At 41.3% G+C, this 10338-nt stretch overlaps 1 protein-coding gene across 1 annotated transcript in view; it reads left to right on the forward strand.

Annotated features, from left to right (window-relative positions):
* The first annotated feature begins 1660 nt into the window (after positions 1–1660).
* FRMD6 (FERM domain containing 6) overlaps positions 1661–10338 on the forward strand; it is a 231859-nt gene continuing 223181 nt past the window's right edge. The window contains exons 1-2 of the mRNA XM_077909283.1: positions 1661–1704; positions 1981–2060. The gene's annotated coding sequence lies outside the window, so the exon portion shown is untranslated. The remainder of the gene's footprint in view (positions 1705–1980; positions 2061–10338) is intronic.

Genomic DNA, 10338 nt, shown 5'->3' on the forward strand with positions numbered 1-10338 from the left:
TTTTTCATGTGCTTGTTGGCCATGTGTAAGTCTTCTTTGGAGAAATGTCTGTTCTTGTCTTCTGCCCACTTCTTGACTGGATTGTTTGTTTTTTGGGTGTTGAGTTTGATAAGTTCTTTGTATATCTTGGATACTAGCCCTTTATCTGATGTGTCATTTGCAAATATCTTCTCCCATTCTGTAGATTGTCTTTCAGTTTTGTTGACCATTTCCTCTGCTGTGCAGAAACTTTTTATCTTGATGAAGTCCCAATAGTTCATTATTGCTTTTGTTTCCCTTGCCTTTCTAGACGTGTCTTGCAAGAAGGGTCTGCAGCTGAGTTCAAAAAGGCTGCTGCCTGTGTTCTCTTCTAGGATTTTGATGGATTCCTGTCTCATTTAGATCTTTCATCCATTTTGAGTTTGCCTTTGTGTGTGGTGTAAGAGAATGGTCCCAGTTTCATTCTTCTGCATGTGGCTGTCCCAATTTTCCCAACACTATTTATTGAAGAGACTGTCTTTTTTCCATTGGATATTCTTTCCTGCTTTGTTGAAGGTGAGCTGACCATAAAGTTGAGGGTCCATTTTTGGGTTCTCTATTCTGTTCCAGTGATCTGTGTGTTTGTTTTGTGTCAGTAGCATACATGATGATTATAGCTTTGTGATACTGTTTTAAGTCTGGAATTGTGATGCCTCCAGCTTTGGTTATTTTTTTCAACATTACTTTGGTTAATCAGGGTTTTTTCTGGTTCTGTGGAAACTTTAGAATTGTTCATTCCAGCTCTGTGAAAAATGCTGGTGTTATTTTGATAGGGATTATACTGAATGTGTAGAGATTGCTTTGGGTAGTATAGATATTTTAACAATATTTGTTCTTCTGAGCCATGAATATGTACCCACTTCTAAAGAAGTCTGGGGGTGATGTAACATCCAAACCAGCTGAGAGAAAGGGGTGATTCCCCAAAGAAGAATGGAAGTGTTGATACAAGAACAAGGTAAAATAGATGTGAAAGTGACAGGTAGTGTTCTATTATTGTGCAGCGCTTCCAACCCAATCTTCTCATTGACTTCTTTGGAAACCAGGCTAAGTGATTTGTCCAAGGGCACAATAATAAATAGCAGAGCCAAGATTTTCTAATTTCTGCCCTTCTGCTCTGTCCTCTCTACTGTGTTACCTCCACCTTCTTGAAAACCAAGAATGAATAAAACATTAAGCTTCTATAATACTTGATTATCACTGAAATGCCTTCTTAAACATGCTGCATTTCACGATATTAAACTTAAAGGAACTATAATTGCACATCTATCATCTTTGACGCTCCTACATTAACTGCCCAGAGTAAGAAAACCACATTCCTTCTGTGATAGTAATCCTTGCTACTCCTCTCCTCCTCTTTGGAGAAACAAGTTAAAGCTTGACAAAGTGTAGCTGCTGATCTACTTGGAAGAAGTTTGAGCCCTAACCAGGTGATCCCATGAATGAGGTGGATGCCCTATGGAGAGAGGGGCTCACACCAGCCTCTGATCTTCATTTGCGGCATATGTTATCCCAAGAACTTGATTAATAGTCTAGACTAGGTCCTCCCTTTGGGCGGGCTTGTTGCCCTACCAATTTTCCCAGGCACAGCGATATCCCTGTGGACAGGTACAGGCATGCATCACAAATCTGGAGGCTTGCCTAAAAAGTATGTCTGCTGTTTGTGAAGGGGCAATGTAGCAATTACCTGTGAGTAATGCAGTGGCAGATCTTCTATGAGAAATTAAAGCTGAAAAAGAGGGCTTTCCTCTCCTTGGATGGATATTGGGTGAACTAACTCCCAAGAGTTAGGGAACTCTTTCTTCTCCTTTCCCCAGATTCAGTCCCTTTCTCCCCAAAGATCCTTTCTTGGGCACCCCACTTTGGCATTCAACAAGCCATGAGAATAAGAAAGAATTGGCTAGAAGTAAACCGACTGCTAGCTCATAGCAATTGAAAGTTTTCTTTTGATGGTTCTGGTTCCAGGGAAGAGAGCTGAAGATTACATTCTAGAGTCTGCCCCCTTCGAAGAGCAGCAGCCTGGCTTCAGGTGGTTACAGCAGCAGGTAAGGAAAGACTGGTTGTTCTTACCTTTTGTTTTTCATAAAATGTAACTTTAAGGCAAATTTAATGTTAAATGTCAGTATATTAGACATAGTAGAATCACCAAAGGACTTAAATAATATGATTCCATCTGTAAACCACCCTTGACTAATGAGAGGATTGGTTCTGTTATTGGAGAACCTGTCTCATGATTTCTTTTGGGGGCAGGGGGTGCCTATATGATAGTCATTGCAGTTAATGCCAGGAAGAAACTCATGTCTTGATGAATTAGACACCATTTGTGTTCTCTGGATTTTCATTTGTAGTGTGCATGTTTATATATAATATATATATATATATATGTATGTATGTATGTATTCTGTACTCTAGACACACAGTCACATTTGTTAAGAACATTCACAAAAACACAGATGAATATCTGATCAGAGGATAGATCCCCTTTGATACATTGCTTTATTCTAAGTTTTCCAAGCAATTGAAAATCAATTGACTTCTTGTAAGATAAGCAGCATGAGTTGTTTAGAAGGAAGTTATTAGGAGTCTGAGAAATATCAACTAGGTTGTCAGTTCCATTAGTACAGTTACTGTTTACCCTCTGGATGACAGAAAAAGACTTTTATGTGTGTTGGGGTCATGTACTTCTTTATAAGGAATATAACTTAGTAAAACTAGTCAAAAAACTATAAAGTGAATATGATGAGCTGTTACAGAGTTTGTCATAACCAGTTCCCAACTGTTATAAAATATGATGCATGTGTGATTAAAGGAAGTAATAAAGTGTATATGGAAAAGAACAAAATGGAGTTTTATGAGAATTTTTAGGTCTACTTTTTAAAAGCAAGCTGTTTGTGTGTCAGCAACCAGAGAATCAATTCTCAGAGAAAATATTTGTGAATTGTGTGATTACCTCAGCTTAAAAAATGACCAAATATTGCGGTTATCTCTTGTTTGCTGGGGGGAGTGGGGGATATAGAGAGAAGGGGGGAGATGAGGGAGGGGGTACGTTTCTCACGTGCTTGGTTACAGACTGGTTTATTTTAAAATGCAGCTCTGTAACCACTTATTCTGCAGACAGTCTGCACTCTCTGTATTCTGGGCACTGTGCTAGGTTCTGGACTATACATGCCACGCTCAATTTCTTCTTCAGTGACTTTTGCCTACCTCTCATTAGTGTCACCAACAAAAAGACAACCACAGAGTTTTAGTACAATTACTTTAACTGGACTCCTCGGGTGGCCTGGTTACCTGAACTGCATATATGCCGATCTGCTAGAAAAATATATATTGTCTTCCAGTTGGAAATGATACCCTGTTGAAAATAAACAGTACGTCCCAAGCTTCCTTAAAATCCAGCTATCTGAGGCCAAGAAATAATAGAGCACTACTGTTAGATTTGTATCCTGTTTGTGATTCCTGAGTTTTCTGGGTAAGTGAGGCTCTGATTGCTGACTGGAAGCTTGGTTTAGAGGCATGCAGGCTGTAAGGCAGGGGCAATGCCTTGTCTGCCAGGCTCTCTCTTCGAAACCCTGTGGGCTTGAGGAGTAAGGAGAAGGTGGGGAACTTGCTCCCTCGGGTGTCTCTCAGGGGACCTTCTTCACTTTGTATCAGCTGTGAACAGCCCCTGCACCCTCAGCAGATGTGATTGAAGCTCCTTGCATGCTAGCCTGGGACCCTGTCCTACTGCCAGGGGCTGGCTCCTCAGCTGGTTTGAGGCAAACCCAGAAGCGAGGTGGAGAGGTGTGAATGCTGCCTCATTATCAGCACATGCTCTTCTTTTTCACTTCTTCCCCGTGGCTGCATCTTATGTTAGTTGCTGTAAATAGCACCATTGCCCCACTCTGGACGCTAAGTTTGTCACTGATGGTCCCTTAGCTCTGCATGGCTCCTCGTTCTGGTGGGAAATGCTGCCATGCATGAAATAAAACAGAGGATGAAATCTGCAACAACACAAAAATAATAATAGCACCTAACATCTGTGAGAACTGGCTGTGTGCTGAAGGCTTTATAAACATAACCTCATGTTCTCAGAATCTCTTTATTCTTTATAATCACCCATGAGGTGAGGACTATTGGTATGCCCATTATACAGATAAAGAAACTGAGGCCCGACCATTTACTTGCTGCTAGTAGTTCAGACCTAAGTGCCTGACTCCAAAGCATTTAACAACAGCCTGTGATGAGAGTGACAATAGAATTTAGCTTAAGTGCTGGCCAAGAGAAGACAGTGCAGACTGATGATCAGGGTGCTTAGGCAGATGCCCTCTCTGGCCCTCTTAGCTTTCCTGCTCTTTTGTGATGCCTCTGGAAAGGTCTATTGGAGACCACCAGGGAGACCAAAGGGTTTGCTCTGCTGCCTGTGGCTTCTCTCTACAAGTGGCTTGTCATACCTCCCTTTGAGGTCTGACAACCAGCATTTATCTTGGTCTTTGTTTACAAACAGGGGCCATGCATCCTGTTCTTTCCCTGCTATTTGGGGCTGACTTTAATTTTAAAGGAGCATATGTTCCACTTCCACTCTGCTGGTGTTTTTGGACACAGACTTTAGCCTTAAGAGGCATCAGGGAATGCTCATAACCAGTTCTTTTCCTTTCCTTCATTTCAGTTCGTATTCTTCAGAGCTTAACTAGGACCAAAAGGAATTCTCCTTTAGGGATGGTCTCTGTTTTGTCGATTACCACTCCCCATACCTGTTGGAAACTACTCTGAGAAAGAGTTTGGAAAGTCTCCAGGCTGTTTACCCATGGGCTCCTGATTCCATGAGTCATTTCATAGGCTCATTTCTGAGGGGGTACTCTCACATTTTGAACCCCTTCCTATTTTCAACCTATAGGCAAATTCTTCTATAATCTGGATCTTGTCCAAAGAGAATAGGGTAGGGCTCAGATCAGCCCCTGCACCAAGCCCATTGGATGGCCCTTTGGTTACCTCGAGCAGCTTATCAAAACTCCATCCCCTTAGACTTCTTACAAACTACTTTTAATGTGTAACTTGGCAATGAGTTAGTGAAGTATCACCTTCTTTGAAGTTTGCCTTCAAACTCGCTTATTTCCAGTTTCAAACGGTTTCCCTTACTGTGCGCTTATTGGAAGAGAATGAAAGAGTTGGAAGTTTGAGGCGGCAGAAAGAAAGAGGACTGATATTAATTGAGCACGTCCTGTGTGCTGGGTACTCTACTAGCTTGCTACATAGGATACGTATTTAATCCTGATGGAACCTGGTAAGGTATAAGGGCCCATGTACAGTTGAAGAAACTAAAGTTTCAAAGAAGTTAAGCTACTAGATGGAAGTGTAATGCAAAGGTGGGACCGAATTCAAAGCCTGGGTCCTTCCGTTGTTCCATACTGCCTCCATCGTGTCACTTTGAATATGAACCCTTTCCCAGTGGATAGAGTATACTCAGATCTTCATGATCCTGGGATTTAGATATGTGATACCTAATTGGTAGATGAGGAAACCAAGACTCAAAGGATATTGCTTGGGTTAATGGAGATCAGCTCCTGCTAAGCCTTGATAATTTCCTACTCCATCTCAGACAGCTGACTTCCTGCAGCAGTGGTGTTCACATGAGAAATTTTAACCTCTAGGATCCTAATTAATGTAACCTATTTGTCTCACTTTTGATTTTCCAGACTTTGATCTTAGCAATATGTGTTTGCTTCCATATGCCCTACTCTGTGTTTGTCACATAATTTTATTTTAGAAATGCAAGTCAGTGTCAGTGAGATTAAATACTTATCACTTACACTGATACAGTTTCTGTCTTGTTACTCAGGCCAATTCCTTGTTCTTGAGCATTTGAGATGGCCCAAAGAATACAACCTCATTTCTTCCTTTTGGTTTTTCTTTTGGAGGGTATGGTTTCCAAAGAGGAAATTGCTAAGTCCAATAGGAAAGCAAATTTTATAGCTCTTATAAAAAATTTCCAGACTGCTTTCCTCAGAAACCTCACATTGTCACCAGCAACCAACAAACATGGAGGTTCGTTTTCCTCCGATTCCAGACTGGCCTGCTCTTTATTGAGCTGAATTTATTTATATTTCTCTTCTCCAAAAGCGTTGAGAGTACTGATCTTCAGGAGTCTTCTCACCACTGAGCCTTCTACCTCAGGACTGACGCTGAGCCAGCTAACCACACAGTTCTCCAGTCAGAGTAGTGGAGACCTGAGATGCCATATTCCATGGCTTAACGAAGTTAGAGGGGAGAATAACAGGTATGGAATGAGCTGAGGAGTAAAGAGAAATAATAAAAAACTTGTGATAAACAAGTAGGTCAGAGAAATAATAGAGGATATGGGAAAATTAGCCTCTTGGGGATGTGAAATATAGTTATTCATTTCTTGGTTATTGTGGTAGCCAGCCTCCAAGGTGGCCCTGGCCCCTGGCCCTGATAATTAATAACCTTTGTAGTCCTCTCCCACATCCTATCAGAGTTGATCTGTGTGCCCAGCGGTATACAGGACAAATGATAATATGTCATTTCTGATATTAGGCTATAAAAGATGTCATGGTTTTCATTTTGGTCACTTTCTTCTGTTCTTGGATCACTCACTCTGAGGAAAGCCAGCTGTCAGGTTGTGAGCCACACTCTGGAGAGGCCCATGTAATGAAGAACATGGTGGTGACAGCATTCTAACTGCAGTGAAATCCCAAGTCACACCTCTGTCGGGAAACCTGAACCATCTGCTTGACTCTGTCCCTGTTAGACCACAAATACATGTCAGTTATCTATTGCTGCAGAATGAACCACTCCCAAATAAGAGTGATTCTCTTGTGTTTGGGGCCACAAATAGGAAGATATGGAACAGCTGGGATGGCTAGGACTCTCCATATGGCCTTTCATGGTGGGCCTTATCACAGTACAATATCCTCCCAGTAGCAGTAGAACAAGGATAGAAGCTATAAAGCTTCCTGAGGTCTGGGTTCGAAAGTTGCACAGTATCACTTCTGCTACATTCTATTGGACAAAGCAAGTGAAAAGGCCAGCCCAGATTCAAAGGGTGGGAGAAATAGGTGCTGCCTCTTAATGAGAGGATTAGTAGTGTGTGGGCATATTTAATCCATCAAGTCTACCTTCTGGCTATAAATATTTAAATTTGTCCCATATACAAAATATACCCCTCTCCCCTAAGGCCCCTGAAGTCTCATCCAATGACCACATCAGGTTTGATGTCCATGGTCTTGTGACCTGCATCTGGTCCAGACAGAGATAGGGTTTCTCTTGTGTAGCTCCTCTTCCACCAGAGATCAAGTTTGCCTTCCATCCTAGCAAATCCTAGGTTCTGTTTATGTCCTCTAAATTGTGTTTGTAAACTAAATCATACATCTGACTACAGTGTTGAAAGAGGGACGTGTAACTCTGATAGATATCCCTATTCAAAAATAGAATAATAGGAAGAAATAGCAGTAACTGGTCCAGAGCATTTCTGAAATCTCCCTAGGTTCCTGGATATCAGGTTCCCCTAGTCCAGCTGGCAGAGTGCCTTGATTAGGCTCTGGTTCTCTTCTTGACTCAACCCCTTTGGGTTCTTGGTTATATCTTCTGAGATGTCTTTTCTTTTTGAGAATAAATAGCTAGTGTTTATAGTTAAGTAGCTTTCTCAGCCTACATCCTGACTGTAGAAAGTTGGCAGTCTGGAGATAGCCTATCATTTTAAACTATTACTCCAATCTGATGGAACTCATTTAAAAACTTTATGGGTTTTCTACATATCTCATTATTGTTCATTCCATTAGACAAAATCCATATTCCCAGTTCTTTTTGGGACTGGCCTTTCTCTACAATAATGCTATCTAATAAAAATACAATACAAATCACAAATGGGAACCACATATGTATTTCTTTTTTAATTCTAAGAACCACAATTTAATAGTAAAAAAAAAAAGTGAAGGTAATTTTAGTAATATACTTCGTTAAACTCACTAGAGCCAAAATATTATCATTGGAACATTAATTATATTAATTAGATATGTTGCATTTTTTAATGCTAGCTTTTTGAAATCCAGTATGTATTTTTTACTTGTAGAACATCTTAATTCAGACTAGCCACATTTCAAGTGCCCAGTAGCTATGTGTGCCTGTATTGGGCAGCCCAGCTTGATTACTCAGAGCTATTTTGGGATTAGGCTTCTATAAATCTTCGAAGCCCTTTGTCTAGTTGAGAGGCCCTACTCAGCACTTCCTAAAGCCTTTTTGAAGTCTTAATTAAGGGTCTTACACTCCTTTCCTTGATTAGTCTTCACCCTGTGACCATCTCTTCCTCTGAGAATCCTTTGCCAGCTGGAGAGAATGGAAATGAGGAGCAGTTTTACTTTCCTACCCAGCAAATCCTGAACCAGCCTCCTTTCTTCTACAAATCCAGTGGTTCCTGCTTCAACTCATTTCTCTCTCTTCTTGTAACTTCTACTGTGTGAGGGTAAAATATCCATTGGTGCTTTTAGCATTCTGCCCAGAAATCTCTTTAGCCAGACCAACCAATTTATTAGATCTATTTTTTAAGCTTACAAATGACTGCAGATGACAGTTTTGCTCATTGTTTCAGCAGTAAGGGTTGCCCTTTTTCCAGCCTCCAAAAACAATTTCCTCGCTGCCCTTCCAGCCTCTCCCTGCCATCTGGTCCCAAAGGCAATGCCACATGTTATAAGTTTTTGTTTGGCAGCACCCTACTCACCAGTTTCTGTTTTAGTTAATCATTGTAGAGTAACAGACAACCCTAAAAAATAGTGACTTTAAACAACAGATTATTGTTTCTCATGGTTCTGTAAGTTGATGGCTAGTTTGACCACTGGTGTTACCTAGGCTTATTCATGCACTTAGCTTCAGCCTGAAGATTATGAAGACTGGGGGTGGGGCTCAGTTGGGACAGCTGGGGCAACGGGGCCTCACTGGCTCCATGGGATCTTTCATCCTTAAGGAGGCTTGGCTTTCTCATATGTTGGCAATGGCGTTCTAAGGGTAAAATCTTGAATGCACAAGTACTTAGAAAGCCTCTACTAATGTCCATTTGCTGATTGCATTGGCTAAAGTAAGCACACAGCCAAGGCCAGAGTCAACGTGAGAGGAAGCGACACAAGTGTACGGGTCCTGGGAGGCATGATTAGCTGAGGAATCACTAGTGTAAAGCCTCCTGTGCTATATCTTCTAGGTATCTTACGGATTATGTTAGGTGATTTATACGAAAAGCACTTAGAGTCTCACAGGCAGATACTGGAACTTGGTTCTAAAGGTGCTTTTATTTTAAGTTTGGAGAGATCCATCCATGCTTGTTCTATTTATGGTCTAGCAAGGAACAAAGGGTTGAGCAGATGGGACAGGTTATATGTCAGATAGTATACAAAAAGCTTCAACTATGTTATCTCATTTCATCCTCAAAGCTGTCCATTTTACAGATGAGGAAGTGAGTTATAGAGAATCTAGTTAACAGCCCAAGACCATCCAGCAAATTAGAGGTGAAGCCAGAGCCTGAGTCCAGGCTGCCTGGCTCTGGGGCTCATGTTCATAATCACTGTCCCACAGCTGTCTAAGCTCAGGGAAGGCAGAAGAGACAGGGAAAGGGTAGAAAACACGGCCTTGTGTGCAGAAGAAAGCAGCGCAGAATGCCAGAGTCTGTGTATATTCTTTTCAGGTGTTTAGTCCTTTGGGTTTTCTGCATAAACTGTTCTTCTAGAACCCTCTTCTCTGGTGACCAGCTTTCTCAGTTAAGGCTGATGTAAGGCTATCTTTTTCTGGTTGATCTCACTTGATTCTCATATCTGAACCAAGCTTGTTAGATTGCAAATATTCTGACGTGTTGTGAAATAATGACCTGAACACTGGCAAGAGAGCATGCTGTGTCTCAGACCTTGGCAGAGCTCCTGTCATGCTGGTGGCAAACACACAGGTCCCAACAGAATAGAGGCACTCTGGTTCTGCTCCTGCCACATTAGGATTTATGACGTAGGAAGGTGCCAAGTTGGGTGTAGGGTGAGAAAAAGAAGCAGCTCACATTTACAATAATCTTTTTTAAAAATCCGCCCAAATGATACTGGAGTTGTACTTTAAAGAGTTTAGGGCAGATACACATTTTGGGAAATGATGGGAGAATGTTAAAGATATAAACCAAGGTAGAAGTAGTATTATGTAGTGTGTGTATAAAGAGAATAGTTGTTGAATGAGGCAAGATCCGTGCTATTTGACTGTTTTTAGATCACTTTTTGTGTGTGTGAACACAGAAAGGCCTGGGTAATTAATGTGTCTTCAGGTATCAGAAGAAGATTTATGAGGTTGAAAAAACACGGAGGCCAC

This window comes from Canis aureus, chromosome 9, assembly GCF_053574225.1.
Source record: "Canis aureus isolate CA01 chromosome 9, VMU_Caureus_v.1.0, whole genome shotgun sequence".
Classification (NCBI taxonomy): Eukaryota; Metazoa; Chordata; class Mammalia; order Carnivora; family Canidae; genus Canis; species Canis aureus.